Source organism: Papio anubis, chromosome 8 (assembly GCF_008728515.1).
Source record: "Papio anubis isolate 15944 chromosome 8, Panubis1.0, whole genome shotgun sequence".
Classification (NCBI taxonomy): Eukaryota; Metazoa; Chordata; class Mammalia; order Primates; family Cercopithecidae; genus Papio; species Papio anubis.
The window spans coordinates 123,858,329-123,872,843 of NC_044983.1; the positions used below are offsets into that span (position 1 = coordinate 123,858,329).

General features: G+C 39.2%; 1 long non-coding RNA gene across 1 annotated transcript; it reads left to right on the forward strand.

Moving 5' to 3' along the window:
• Positions 1–2,803: 2,803 nt before the first annotated feature.
• LOC116276411 lies at positions 2,804–9,714 on the forward strand. The gene is made up of 2 exons (XR_004185935.1): positions 2,804–3,527; positions 9,406–9,714. It is a non-coding gene; the product is annotated as an uncharacterized LOC116276411 (long non-coding RNA).
• The last annotated feature ends 4,801 nt before the right edge of the window (positions 9,715–14,515 follow it).

A 14,515-nucleotide genomic window follows, 5' to 3' on the forward strand; every position in this document is an offset into this window, starting at 1 on the left:
GGAATAGATACAGGCCTTGACTTTATCACATATTAGCCTTCTGTTTTTTCATTTCTCTCTTTTCTCATCAGCAAAAGGGATACACATACAGTCTTTAGAAGTCTCTATTTTTGTCATTTATTGTAGACCATTTTCACTTCTCAAATCTTTGAAAATTTAATAAGAGTAACACAAATGCCTGACCTTGACGAACATTTGAAAAGCAAACATCAATGAGAAACATATAAAACTCTTTAGCGGGCTCTCAGGAGTTTTCCTAAGTGAATCAGAGGAAGCTGAGGAGGGGGCATCTAGCTGACCATTAGCGCACACTCTGAAAACAGTCACAGATGTGATGCTTTATAAAACAGATTTGCATTTGTTAAAGGTCATTCTCCACTGAGTATTTGCACTTATGTCGAAGACACAAGAAGCCCACTCTACCTCATTCTTCCAATTGTCTGTTCTGTGATCAATATTGGAGTCTAGACTAGGACGACTATAGAATCTTACCACTGCTTGATTTCCCATAAGATTGACCGGACTTCCTGAAACAACTGGGGTGGGCACCAAGGAAAGTGCATTGGAGTGACAAATGTCCTTATACCACATTAAGATGCACAATTAAAGGAGCTGAGTGCTTTCTGTTATTTTTACACACTGTTCTACTGGGCTCTTCCAGTAAAATGTTTATATCTTATTTACCAAATAAACGAAATACTACAAGATTGAGTCATAGATGCCCGCATTTGAAGAAAGTTAAAGATGTTTTTCATGTTTCACATTCTGTCTGGTAATGAACTGAAAGTGTCCTGTTTCTGCCAGGCTTCTTAGCACTAATGAAGATTCTTGTCTTTCATCCAAAAGCTCTGCTCAGTCTCAGGCTTTTGCACCAATGTTATCGCTTTTCAAGGGGTTTTTAAAAGCCCCAGATTAGTCCTTCTGGGGATACAGAAGCAACTTTCTCTTGCTTCACCCTTACTTTTGTCTTCAGTCCCAGTAACTGGGCCTCCACCTTAGTCTGAGATTAAGTTCTAATTTATATTTTGGTTGTAGGTACCTAGCTCCCCTTTTTTTCCCCTGCATCGGAATCCTTGTGTCTTCGGAGACTAGTTCCTTGGGGCCCCAGTTCTAGCTACCTGTGAATATTTATTCAATTTAACAAAAATATATTGAGTAGCTACTATGTGCCAGATTATTTTAGGTAAGGTGGTAGAAATACAGAAATAAACAAGACACAGAAACTTTATGATCTCAAGGAACTTTAAGTCTACACAATGGAGACGAGACAAAAATAAATGTATAAATTATATACACAAAATAAACAAGTAAGTGAAGGGAGACCCCCTTTGAGGAGGTGACAGGTAAGCAGAGACCCACTGATCTCAGGGAGCAATTGCACAGATAAGTGGGAGGAAAGTATTCAAGGTGAAGGATACTAACATGAAGTCAATGAAGAAGACTGTGCTTGGTGTGTTTGGGAAAACTGTAGCCCAGGGCAGCACAGCAAGGACAAAATGGGAGTGAACGAGGCTGAAGGTGTTACCTGGCCTGGATCTGCTCTGCTTCAGTTGACCAAATTCCCTGAGTCTTGACCTTGGGGTCACATAACTAGAAAACAGGAATGGTTACATTTAAATCCAGGTTAATTTGTGTTTCACTTCCAGCTCCATCATTTTTAAACAGTGTTTAACCAGAGTAACTTATTTGCCTCTGTTGTGAAATGTAGTTTCACACTCTTGGCTACTGAAAGGAATAATAAAGTCGAACTATGTTGTATTAGTTTGGGCTCCTCTAACAGGCTACCATAGACTGAGTGATTTAAACACCAGAAATTTATTTCTCACCATTCTGGGGGGCTGAGAAATCTAAGATGAAAGACCAGCAGTTCTGGCACCTGGAAAAAGCTCACTTGCTGTTTTGCAGATGGCCATCCTCTCTTTGTATCCTCACATGGTGGAGAGTAGAGGTAGAATACGCAAGCTCTTTGGTGCCTTTTTATAAGGGCACTAATCCTGTTTTTCGTGGCTCCACCCTCATGATGTAATTACCTCCCAAAGTCTCCATCTTATCATACCATCACATTGGGAGTTAGGAATTCCGCATAGCAATTTTGAAGGGACACAAATATTTAGTTCATATAATATGCCAGGAGGCTATAACAGTTCCTTGCACAAAGAAGGTATTCAAATGTTATCTATAATTAATAATAGTACATCAGAATTACCCATGTTTTAAACTATTTGACATTTCCACATGGTTATATATCTTAAACTCGTTTTAAATCATCTCTTTTCTCTCATAGCTGCTTTTTATTCCAAGTCTTTTATCTCAGTAAATGGCACCACCATTCATTCAATATCCAAGTTGACTCCATCCTCTTCCTCAATCCTCATGCCTAGCCAACCATCAGCTCACTTGTGTCTATATAGGCTGACAAACTCTTCCTGGTTTGCCCAGAATTATCCAAGTTTTAGCACTGACAATCCCCCTGTCCCAGGCATACAGGGAGTATTCATCACCCTATCTCTTTCTCCTAAATGTTTCTCAAATAATTTTACTTCTCTTCATTTCCATTTCTATCTTAACTTACTATTTCTTTTTCTTTTCTTTCTTTTTTTTTTTTTTTTTTTTTGAGATGGAGTTTCTCTCTTGTTACCCAGGCTGGAGTGCAAGTGGCATGATCTCAGCTCACCACAACCTCTGTCTCCCAGGTTCAAGCAATTCTCCTGCCTCAACCTTCCAAGTAGCTGAGATTACAGGCATGCCCCATCATGCCTGGCTAATTTTGTCTTTTTAGTAGAGATGGGGTTTCTCCATGTTGGTCAGGCTGGTCTCCAACTCGCGACCTCAGATGATCCATCCATCTTGGCCTCACCAAAGTGCTGGGATTACAGGTGTGAGCCACCACACCCGGCCACCATTTCTATTTCATCTGGATTACTACTATGACTTTTCAAATGGTTCTTGCTTCCTCTTTTGGTGTCTCCATTTTATTATCTATGGCAGCAAGGTTAACATTTCATATCATTATGAAAATTAAAGCACTTCATTGGCTTCCCATTGTCTTTATGGTAAAACCCACATTTTTAACTGATCTGCATTGCTCTCTGCACAGTCTCACTCCCTTATTCCTTTCAAAACTCATCTCTTACCACCCTCATGGGTTTTTGCCTTCAGTCTACCTCCTACACTCCAGATACCCTGGTTCTTTTCTCCCTCTGCATAAACTAAACTGAACTTTCCCGTATGCTGTGCTCTCTTTCTGGCTGGATTCTCCATCCTTTCTGAGTTCAATCTTCTCTTCACTAAACTTTAAATCCCAACTCAAGTAGGTCTTCCTTGGATGGAAGATTTCTATAATCTTTGGGATAAACTGATTAAGTTCTCTTGTTATATGATCCCAAAGCAAGATCTTTAAACCACATATTTAAATTGTATTTCTAATTATCTTTTCATCTGCATAGAGTTTAAAGTTCATGAGGTCAAAGATCATAACTGCCTTATACTCAACTGTAACTTCAGCCCGAAGCTATGCCCGGTGCATAGTAAGTGCTCAATTAATTATTGTTAAATGGGTAAATAAGTGAATATTTTCCGAAGATGTCACTTAGTAAAATTGCTGATAGGGTTGTTGCTTATGATTCGCCACTATGTACTACTCAACTCTAGGGGCCACTGTATGTCTCATAGTCATTGTTGAATGGTATGGTCTTTAATGACACTTTTTCAGCCAATAACAAGTAAAGTGCCTTGAAGAATGAGTCCTGTACTAATGAAGATAGGTTAAATTAGACTGCAGTGATAAGAAAAGCATACATTTTAGTGATTTAACCAAAAGCTTATTTTCCACTCACCTGTCATATACTGCAGGTCCAAGGTGACCCTAGAGTTACAATCCTTTGTACTTCATGATCCCAGGGTACTTTGATTTTTGCTGCTGTCATTTTAATACAAAGCCACCTTCACACTCACTGATGCAGAGGAAGAACATGCTGGAGGGTCTTATGTTAGATTTTAATTGGGGTGATAGGAAGAACATCTAATACTTCTCTCCAGAATCATTGAGAAGGATAGTCACATGGCCTTGCCCAACTATAAGGGGAATGGGAAAGTATAATTCTTCCATGTTCACAGAAATGGAACAAAACTGAATATGAATAAGCATTAGATATCTCTACCATGAGTGCTTTAACCTAATTTGTACAAATTTCCCCTTTGGATTTGTGGGATGAATTGCTAAAAAATTAAGCCTTTACAGTGCTTTCAATGGTAATGTGGGATTGGGGAAGGCACCTGGCACATTGACCCTGGAAAGGGTATATGGGGACAAGGCTTTGTTCAGTAATGGGTATATAGAGTGATACCAAAGTTGGATGATGTCCTAAAGGAAATAAATAATATTTCACCATCCAGCAGCTGGCTGAAGTGTGTTTTGCAGGAGGTTGGTCCTGAGCTTTTCTACACTAAATTAAGACACAGTATATTTGATCGAAAGGTTTTTGTTCTTGATATCGCTTGAACTGGAATCAAATGTTCTGCCCCACCAACTTGCTGTGAGGCCTTAGTTGCTTGTTCCTGAGCCTTTCCCCACATCTGTAGAAAAGGGAAGATTATATTTGCTCTGTCTTCCTTCACTGGCTCAGTTGAAGAATACCATGAGATGAAGTATTTTTCATAGTGAACTATTGGTTATATATTATAGTAAATTGAATCGATATGGGAATACCATGTAAACACTAAAGCACTATATGAGACTATAAGATGGCATTATTGTTATAATAGTTATCAAGGAAAATAGAAATGAATCCAGACTAAAAGAGATGATCATAGTGATCCCCTTTTGAGTATTCACCTGAGTGTGTCTCCCTTGATTTGTATTCCTAGAAGGAAGAATGTGAAGTCTTGTGCTTAAGACATATTGACTCCATTTCCTATTTGCATATTATGGATTGCCACCAGCAGGCATTGAGTGAAAATCTTTATTAAAAAAATGGTGCTGTTGCAGCAGGCTGTGCTTTGGCAGCTTTTATTTCCCCTTTCCTTGCATATTTCAGCCTTTTAGCTTTTAGATAAGGGGGAAAAAAGTAAATATTTCAAATAAACAGCCTAAAATTGCGATGTTAAAATACAATGGGTGGATCTTGCTTAGTTTCAATATGCATAAACCAACTGTAAAAGATGTCTTCTAGATAATCAGGAACGTTTGAATATGAACTGTATATAAGACAAAATTAAGAGATTGCTGTTAATTCTGTTAGGTGCATTACTGTCATGGTGCTGGGGAAGCTATGCAAAGAAAACATGACATTATCACTCAGAAATTCATACCAAGCATTTACATATGAAATGACATGACATCTGGGATTTGCTTTAAGGAAATCCAGCAAGCAAAGAAACAGGCAAACAAAATTGAGGGGAGGTGCTACTATGTAGGAGGTGATGCTGGCAAAATGTTGATTATCTTTGAAGCTGAGTGACTGATACATGAAGGTTCACTGGAGTACTTGTTCTACCTTCTTTATGTTAAAAAAATTTCATAAAAAGAGTACTACAAAAATTGCCATCTAAGAGGATGAAGTCATTTCTGGGAGTGAGGAGCATCTAGAACGTGCTTTTGAAAATTGAGCACTTTTTGAAACTTACTATAAGCTGTTCATGCCAAGAAGGAGATTGCTGTGCCTTACTCTAGAGCCCATTTCTATTTTTGTGAGTATGACAGAGATAAAATCCAAACGTGATCACTGCAGAAGTGATGTCTTAGAAAAATATATTCAATTCTAATCCATAGATATGGAAGTGGGGAAAAAATAATGAATGACAGACAGCTGGTCCTCCATCACCAAAAACAATTTGAAAGTCAAGATTTTCTCTGTTTTTCTTTTTTTTTTTCCTCCTTTATTTTCTACTCTGGTCCCCCACCAATGGCTCCTGAATGCTCTGACATCTGCAGGCCTATTTAAAACAAAAAATGTAAGTATATTCTTAGATATGATCAACCCACAAATATTCCTTTGTCAGGGGGATGCAGACAAATGGTTCATTCAAAACCATAAACAAAAAAATAAAAGATTATAGAAGTAACAGAGATACAAATATTAGTGATAATTGATTAATTCATTTATTGATTGATCCATTTATTAATTCACAAAACTCGAGCGCTTATATGTTGCCAGCAGTCAACTATGCTCTGGGAGGCTAATGGTGAACTACTAACGGAGGTTACAGTTTAATGATCAAGGGATCCTACACCTTGTAATAAATGAGGACCTGGAGACCGAAGAGGGACAATGGTGACTTTGTGCACACCTGTGTGTGTGTCTGTGTGTGTCCTAAATCACATCCTGGGGAAAAAACATATTCACAACACAACCACAAAAAACAAATATTTTTAGCCTTGTCTCATATCTGGTCCTGTCACTTTCTCACCAGTCAGGATCTGTATTTGCATACTACCTTTCAAGCAGACTAAGCTACTAATCTGTTCCCTAAATATGTCACCCATTGTGATGTTTTCACATCTACTTCCCTGCCTGAACTGGCTTTTCTCCTCCCTAGTCAAGAAGGTCAACTCTTCATCCTTCAAAACCTGAAGTACATGTTACAACCTCTCAATCTTGCCTTGATGATCACTTTCCCGCCACCCAGAGGAATAAATGCTCCCTCCTCTGTATTCTCACAATACTCTGTACAGACATCTATTGTAGCACTTAAGAGGCAGTGTCATTTTTATTTAAATGTCTGGCTCTCTCGCCGAACTCTGAAATTCTCAATGGCAAAGTCTGTACTTCATGTGTCTCCGCAACATCAGGGCTTAAGGCGGTGCCTGATTCATAAAACGTGATCAATAAGTGTCCATTAAGCAAATGAATGGATGAACGAATGAATCACATCAAAATAACCTCTCTGACATAAAAGTTTAGTCCCTTGAGAGTAACATATCATAGCTCTTTTAGCCAGAGTCATAGGGTTTCAGAACTGGAAGAGATCTTGGAGATCATCTGTTCCAAACCCATAATTTAGCTTTGGAGCACATATTAGGATGGACTGGGCTTTCCTGGTCAGCACAGAATGAATTGCCTATTATGCTTTGATTCAGAAAGAAAATAGGAGAGCCAGGACGTATGATAGGGAAAGGCAGGGAGAAGTCAAGGCAAAATTAAACATTTACCAAGAGGCTTATCTGCTTGGGGGAAATGATCACACACTGTCCTAACGACTTCCCTGCTGAACACTACACACCCCTCCTTGTCTCCTGATTTGTTTTCCCTGCCCTTCTCTGTAAGTTTTTTCCATGGCACTTATTAACTTCTAACATGCCATATCATCTCATTATTGATCATGCCCATCATTTACCTTCTGATTCCCGATTCAATGCTCCTTTCACTATATGCATTTATGCCTAACTGGTTCATTGCATCCATGGCAAGGGCTGAGTTTTTGCAGGCTGTATAGCATGATGTTTTAAAGCAAAACCATCTCTGCTGAAGGACTCGTTTTAAAATTTCCAATCGCTCATGGACAATGTCATCCTACTGTGCATGATTAACGTGTGGCCTACACCCCATGTACCTCATTATGTGAGTTTCACACATGAGAATGGCCCTATACCATGTTCACTGAGATGAATCTAGTGGTCACAGTCTTGGATGCCAGGATAATTGCAAATTGCTATAAAATTTTCTACAGCTTATTCTAAGTTTCTATATTATCCCATCACACATTGCTAACAGGTCATGGGGACAGCACCAGTCCTTATGTCATACTTTGAGGATCAACTAATTTATAAGATGGACTCCAGAGTCCATTGGTCTGGGTTTGAATTCTAGCTCTACCGTTTCCTAGCAGTGTGGCTTTGAACTCATTTTCTTAACATTCTGGCTCTCAATTTCTTCTTCTGCAAAATGGGAATACTTATAGTAGCCCCTCAGACGGTTGTTGTAAAGGTGACATGAATATATGTATGTGAATGACTGAGAACACTGCCTGGCAGAGTCAGTAGTCAATACATGTCAGTTCTTATTATTACCACTTGACCTTTCTCAATCCGGAACACTCCCTCCATTATCACGGTAACTGAATTTCCCAGCCAAGTGTCACCCTGGGAGTGCGAGACAAAGCAGCTCTCAGGGACACCTGAAGGAGGGGAGCTCTCAGGGACACCTGATGGAGAGGAGGGATTTGAACTCAGACAGTCTGGTGCTAACACCCTTATTCTTAACCACTGTGTTATACAAGATGGTTAGAGCTCCACTTAAGGTGCACCTATGCAGGACCTGGGGCCTTCCTTCCTTTTACTCCTTCTTTCCCCTCAAGCAGCAGTGAGGGCCATTTTGTGCCTCCAGCAGGGAAGAGAGAGAATACATTGCCCTCAACTTGAATGGCTGAAAATAAAAAGAGATACTTCACTTGATTTAGGGATTTCTATTGATTCTCTCTGTCTTTCAATGAAGCTAAAGTGAAACTCAACTTGTCCTGCAAGAGGAAAACATGTGACTACAGTAAGAATGCATATTGCTTTCTAGAGAGCTCGGAAGCCCAGCTTCCATCCTAACTTCATTGGCATTCCCTGTCTTGAGTCAGCACTTCTTTGGGGAGAAACTTTTTGAGTTGTTAATACTGTCCTAAGTAGGTGTTAATGCAGACGTGTTCTGGGGGATGGCATTCCTCCAACCTTGATAAAAATCTATTTGTTGAATGGATTTGTATATATAAACCCAGCCCACTTCCTGAAGTGTATTTAATAAACACACCACTTTAACAGAATGAACATTTAGAACAGATAAAAGAGAACAGTTGAGTAATAAATGAGGAGGAAATAAATTGTTTATTAAATTTGCTTGCTTAATTTGAGTAATATTTGAGGGATGACTTGACAACAATTACACATATCTACCCATATGTAGATAGCAAACTCTTACATAGCACATATTGCATTCTAGGCACACTGTTCTATGGTTTTATATGTTTTAACACATTTTGTTCTAAAAGCACAGAGACAATCTCTTTTCTGCGATGAAGAAACTGAGATGCAAATAGGTTAAGTGTTTCCCTAAGATCACTTGGGTACTAAGAAGCAGAACTGGGATTTGAACTCAGACAGCGTGGCACTAACACCCTTGTTCTTAACCACTGTGTTATACAAGATGGTTGGAGCTCCACTTAAGGTGAAAAATATCAAAAGAAGTATCACCATTTAATGGTCAGGTAAAAAGAAATTGGCCATTTGGTGAGTGTGATGTGAGGCTCTGGGTGAGTTACTTCCTGTCTCGAACCTTGATTTACTAATCTCATCGATGGAGGGATTTGATGAGACAAGCCTTCAGGGCTCTTCTAGTTACCATGCACAAGGCTCATCTGCTCTAATTAGCACCACGGCTCCCCTCTCCACAGCTCTGCTTCATATGCCCTCTCTCCTCTTCCTAGGTCCTCTTCTCCCTTTCCTAGTTGCCGCCATTTATTGTTCTACATCACTGCAACAGGTTGGAAAAAATGCTCTGAGTTGTTTCTGCATGGATGACAGTAAATCCACCAGGCACAACCCTGGGACACATCAACAAGCATAAGGATTCACAAATGGGACAAAAGCAAAAGACACTGACCTCTTCATTGTGCCAAGCCTCCAGCTCTAGGATGGGCACTGTCCCCACCTCTCCAGACTGATGTCATAGTAAAGTCCAGGATCAGAGAGCAACGGAAAGATGACATAAGGACAATGCTAAATTATAGTCCACCAAACAGCTGAGACTGTGTTTGATACACTGACACATCCTCAATGTTCAGCATAGAAACTGCTACATCCTAGGTGCTTTCTTTAAGCTACCAAGTGCCACCCTTATCCCATACATAATTCCACCTTTACAAAGACTGCCAATATTTGTATGGAAATGGAGAGTTTAAAGGCCCTTTGATATATATTGTTTTTATATATTTTCAATTATCTCACTTAATTCTTCCTTGACTTTTGGCACCCTGATTAACACCGTTTACTTCCTCTTAACAATGGGTAGTATTGTCCCTCTGCAACTGTCCCTCTGCAACAGTGAAAACCTCTTTTGTTTTCCCCTTCCTCCCTGCTGAACCAGGTCAGGATTTCAATTCAATAAAGGCTTTTTTTTCCTGAGCACCTAGTGGTATCAGGAACTCAAGCCAGGCACCAAAAAGTAAATGAGAACAGAGTATCCATGACTGTAGCAGGTAGCAGTGACAAGAAGGGCAGGAAAAAGAAGAATACCAAATGGATTTTGTTCTTTTCCTTGGTCAACACAGCACTCAGAGCATTTGAAGAAATAGACGTGACTCACATGGGGATAGATCACACAGCTGAGGGGAATCCACAAGATGATTTGTCTCAATACAAACAGCAGGAGAGAAAAAACTTGGGATACTTTCAGTGGCACTAATCGAAAGAAACAGTTTGGTTTATTCATGAAAATATTAGTCATGTCCTCCTTCACGCTACCAATGGCTGACATTGGGAAATGATGGATGCTGAAGGTGAGTACAGAAGATTTTTATTACGTAATTAACATGAGGACTTATTTTTGTTTAAAGTTTTGCTTCAGAGTGGCTTACCTACCCTTCAATATTTGAAGCTCTGGTTTATTAAAAATGTGAGTAAAATAATCTCTAAGAATGTCAAGCTCCCTGTTTAAGCCAGAGGTTTGGAGTGGTGATATTATTACATGAACTTAATTCAGTTTGTGCCTCCTTGGAAAACGAAGAGTGGATATAATGGTATATTGCATGGTGGTGTTAAGTCATGCAGACGCTCATTCATACTGAAATAAGACCCTGAAAAAAAAAATGGAAGTTTGGGGTAAGGATTACTTTATGAAAGAATTACCCTGACTCTCCAGGGCTCAATCAAGTTGGCCCAGGATAGGTCTTTATTTTTGCAAGTGAATTGTTCTGCTGCAATAGAAATTCAACAATAAGAAAGAAATTCCTCAGGTTTGTATTCCTCTGGGTCCAGTCTGACAAAGAATATTCTCTTGTGAGGCGTTGATAAAGGAAAGAGAAACTGGAATTTTCTCATGCCTTTGATGAACCAGGGGCTATATAGATACAAGCTTATGTAAAGCTTATAATTCTTTTACAAATGATTAAACAGATGTTCAAAGTGATTACCTACCTTGCCCCAGGATCAGGTGGTTAATAATATGTGGAGGAGTCAGCCTTTGAATCCTAGGATTGTCACGCAGTTTCATAATCACGTACTGTATTCCCAGTACTCCATGTGACCAAATTGTAGCTGTCTTCTATCTTATTAAATTACTCAGCTAAATCAAAGTAATGGACACCTTGGGAGAGTATGGATGGAAAAAAGAGGAGCCGAAAACATTCTACTCCTCTGCCTTCCCACCCAGCAAGATACCAGCCTTGAAACCGATTTGCAGTGCATTGTCTCAGCTTCTAAACCTGGGAAACTCAGCACCAACTCAAACCCTGCTGAGCTTTCTCACTTCCCATCAGTCTTTGCCAGCTGTTTCTCGTTCCTTCATGACTTCTTCAAACCTTTACCACTCCCTGCAGCCACCTTATCAAACTCTTCTCAGCTGATCACCTTACTTTGGAGACCAGCAGAAATAAATATTTTCAGTGGTCTTCCTTGACGACCGACATGTCTATTCTTATCTGCTTCTATTCTTTCTTCCTTTTCTTTCAGCCTTAGAATGTGTGATTTCCCTCCTCACGTTCATGGCTAATTCTTCCATATGTGCCTTGACCTTAATCCTCCTACCTTCAGCTCTGGGAAGCTGCTTTGTAGATGATTCCCTTTCTTGGATTTCCAACTTTTCCTTCCAGTTGCTTCCTTCTACTCTACCATTTTCCTTTCTCAAGGCTCAACTACCATACAAATGGAACACTTGACACTGTGCTCTTGCTCATTTTCCAGTCTCTTACCTGCATCCCATTCACTCTCGACTTCCCCTCTAATTCATTCATTAACTACTGACTGCAATCTGACATTTGACCCCTCCTTTGTTTCTTGGTGCTGCTCTCTGTAAAATGCCCAATGATTTTCTTTTTTTATTTTGTCAAATCAAACAGGTATGTTTTCATCCTCAGCCCACCAGATCGTTTTTCCGCATTTCAATCACTGTCATTTTTTATTCTGTTCTCCATGCGTGCCATAGGCCTTCTCCTTTTTGGTCTCCCATTTCCCTCTCCACTCTTTTATTATTGGTGTTTCACGATATTTCACTGGGCTTATAGCATCAGTGATGACCTGTAGGTGGGTCACTTTCTTGTCAACTTCTAGATTGCATGATCTGTGGTACATCTTCATCTGGATGTCCTCAGTCATTCAAACTTAAGTCATCTAAATCAGAACACAGCAACCTACCCTCTGGTATTTTCTTTTTCAATTAGCAGTAACACCGCTAACCTGGACTGCCAAGCTATTAGCCTGAGAGTCAATCCAGTTGTTCTTATCTTCTTCCCGTTACCTTCCAAAATCCAATAATCAGATCCAAAATTTTATTTCATAAATATTTCCTGAATCTCCTCCTTCCTCTCTATTCTCATATGCCCTAACTATGGAATTATTACTCTTTTGCATCAACTATTTTAGCTGCCTTTAGGCTGGCTTCCCAGTTTTCAGGTTCTCCTTCTTTAAATCAATTCTTCCTGTAGATACCAGTGTGATTCATTAAAATAAAAAGCTGGCTTTTTTTATTCCATTAAATTCGTTTTTATTCTTTTTTCTACTTCTTCATTGAAGTAAAATACATATATCAAAATTTACCCTGGGAACCTTTTTTAAGTGTACAGTTTGGTGATATTAAATGCATTCGTAATACTGTTCAACAGTCATCACCATCCAGCTCCACAATTTTTTCATCTTATAAAGTAAAAATTCTATACCCAATTTCAATAAAAACACCTCATTCTTCCCCTCAACTCCTGACAACCACAATTCTACTTTCTGTCTGTATGAATTTGACTACTCCAAGCAAAGCACTTCATATAAATGGAATCATATAGTATCTGTCTTTTTGTGTCTGGCTTGTTTCATCCAGAGTAATGTCTTCTAGGTTCATCCATGTTGTGGCATATGTAAACATTTACTTTCTTTCTAACACAAAATAATATTCCATTGTATGTATAGCACATTTTGGTTATCCATTTATCAATTAACAGGGGCTTGGGTTGCTTTCACCTTTGGGCTATTGTGAATAATGCTTCTACGAACACAGGTGTGTTTAAAATATCTTGGGTATATACCCAGAACAAATTGCTGGATCATTTGGTAATTTTATTTTTAATTTTTTTAGAAACTGCCATGCTGTTTTCCACAGTGGCTGTGCCATTTTACATTCCCACCAACAGTGCACAAAATCTGATGTTTCCACATCTTTGCCAACGCTTGGTATTTTCTGGATTTTTTGATAGTAGCCGTCCTAATGGGTGTGATTAATTTTGTTTTTACGGGACAAACTTTAAGCATTATTCAGGGGCATATTAACATATTACACAGTGTGTGAAACTGGTTCCTTTAAAAGGTTCTTAATTGTGCCTAGAGATTTGCAATAAATGATTTGAAACTCGAAAACTGTTTAGAACAGTGGTTGGTGCACAGTAAGCTTCCAATTATGTTAGTTTCTTTGAGGATGATGTTGATGAAGAGGATGATGTTGATGAAGAGGATGAGGATAGTAATGGTCTAGTACGTCTGCTACCACCTCACCTTCATTTTTGCCATTCTCTCTCAAGCTACTACAAGTGGCTCATACTTTTCTCAAAAAAAAAAAAAAAAAAAAAAAAAAAAAAGCAAGTATTTTGCTTTGTTCTTTTTTTTTACCCATGAAGTCCTTAGGGCCTGATATGTCCTGCTACCCACACCCCTTTCCTCTGGCGAAATCACCCTCCTTTATTTCTCTTTCAGATGTAATCTTTTCCTTGAAGCTTTCCTCAAACAGTCTATGATGGGTACTTTCTCAATACTTTCTTTGCCCTCTGTGAATATCATGTATTGGGGTGGACTATTTAGTTACATTTTTCTGCCCTCTAGGTGGTAAGCTGGAGGGCTGAGATGCTCTTTTTCAAAGATTCACCCACGTCCCAGCATAGTGCTTGGCACAGGGTAGATACAAAATATAATCAGTTAAACAAATGGATAAATGGCAGAATGAAAAATCCAAGGATGAGAGTATAGACTGTAAAAGTGACAGAACACTGAAAACAAGAGGCAGAGATCTGCCTTGGGACGTCCTTCAGGTGTGCAAAGACCCAGCTTTATGACTTGAAATCACTCCAGCACTTCCCGGTTGTGTGACTTTGCTGTCAGCTTCAAGGACATGCTTTATTGAAACCTGCTTTATGCAAGCTTCATTCTTTAGTTTGTGTTTTCCATTTATTAGGAATCAACCGTTTTTAAGAGGATACATTCTCGACTGTCTTTAGTCACAAACACCTACATATAAGTAAGAATTAAAGTCATAGAGTGCTGGTTTCGGTGGATGTAAGGACAGATGCAGGGAGATCTGTAATCATCTAAGGAGATGTGGAGGGGAAGGGGATATCTCCAACA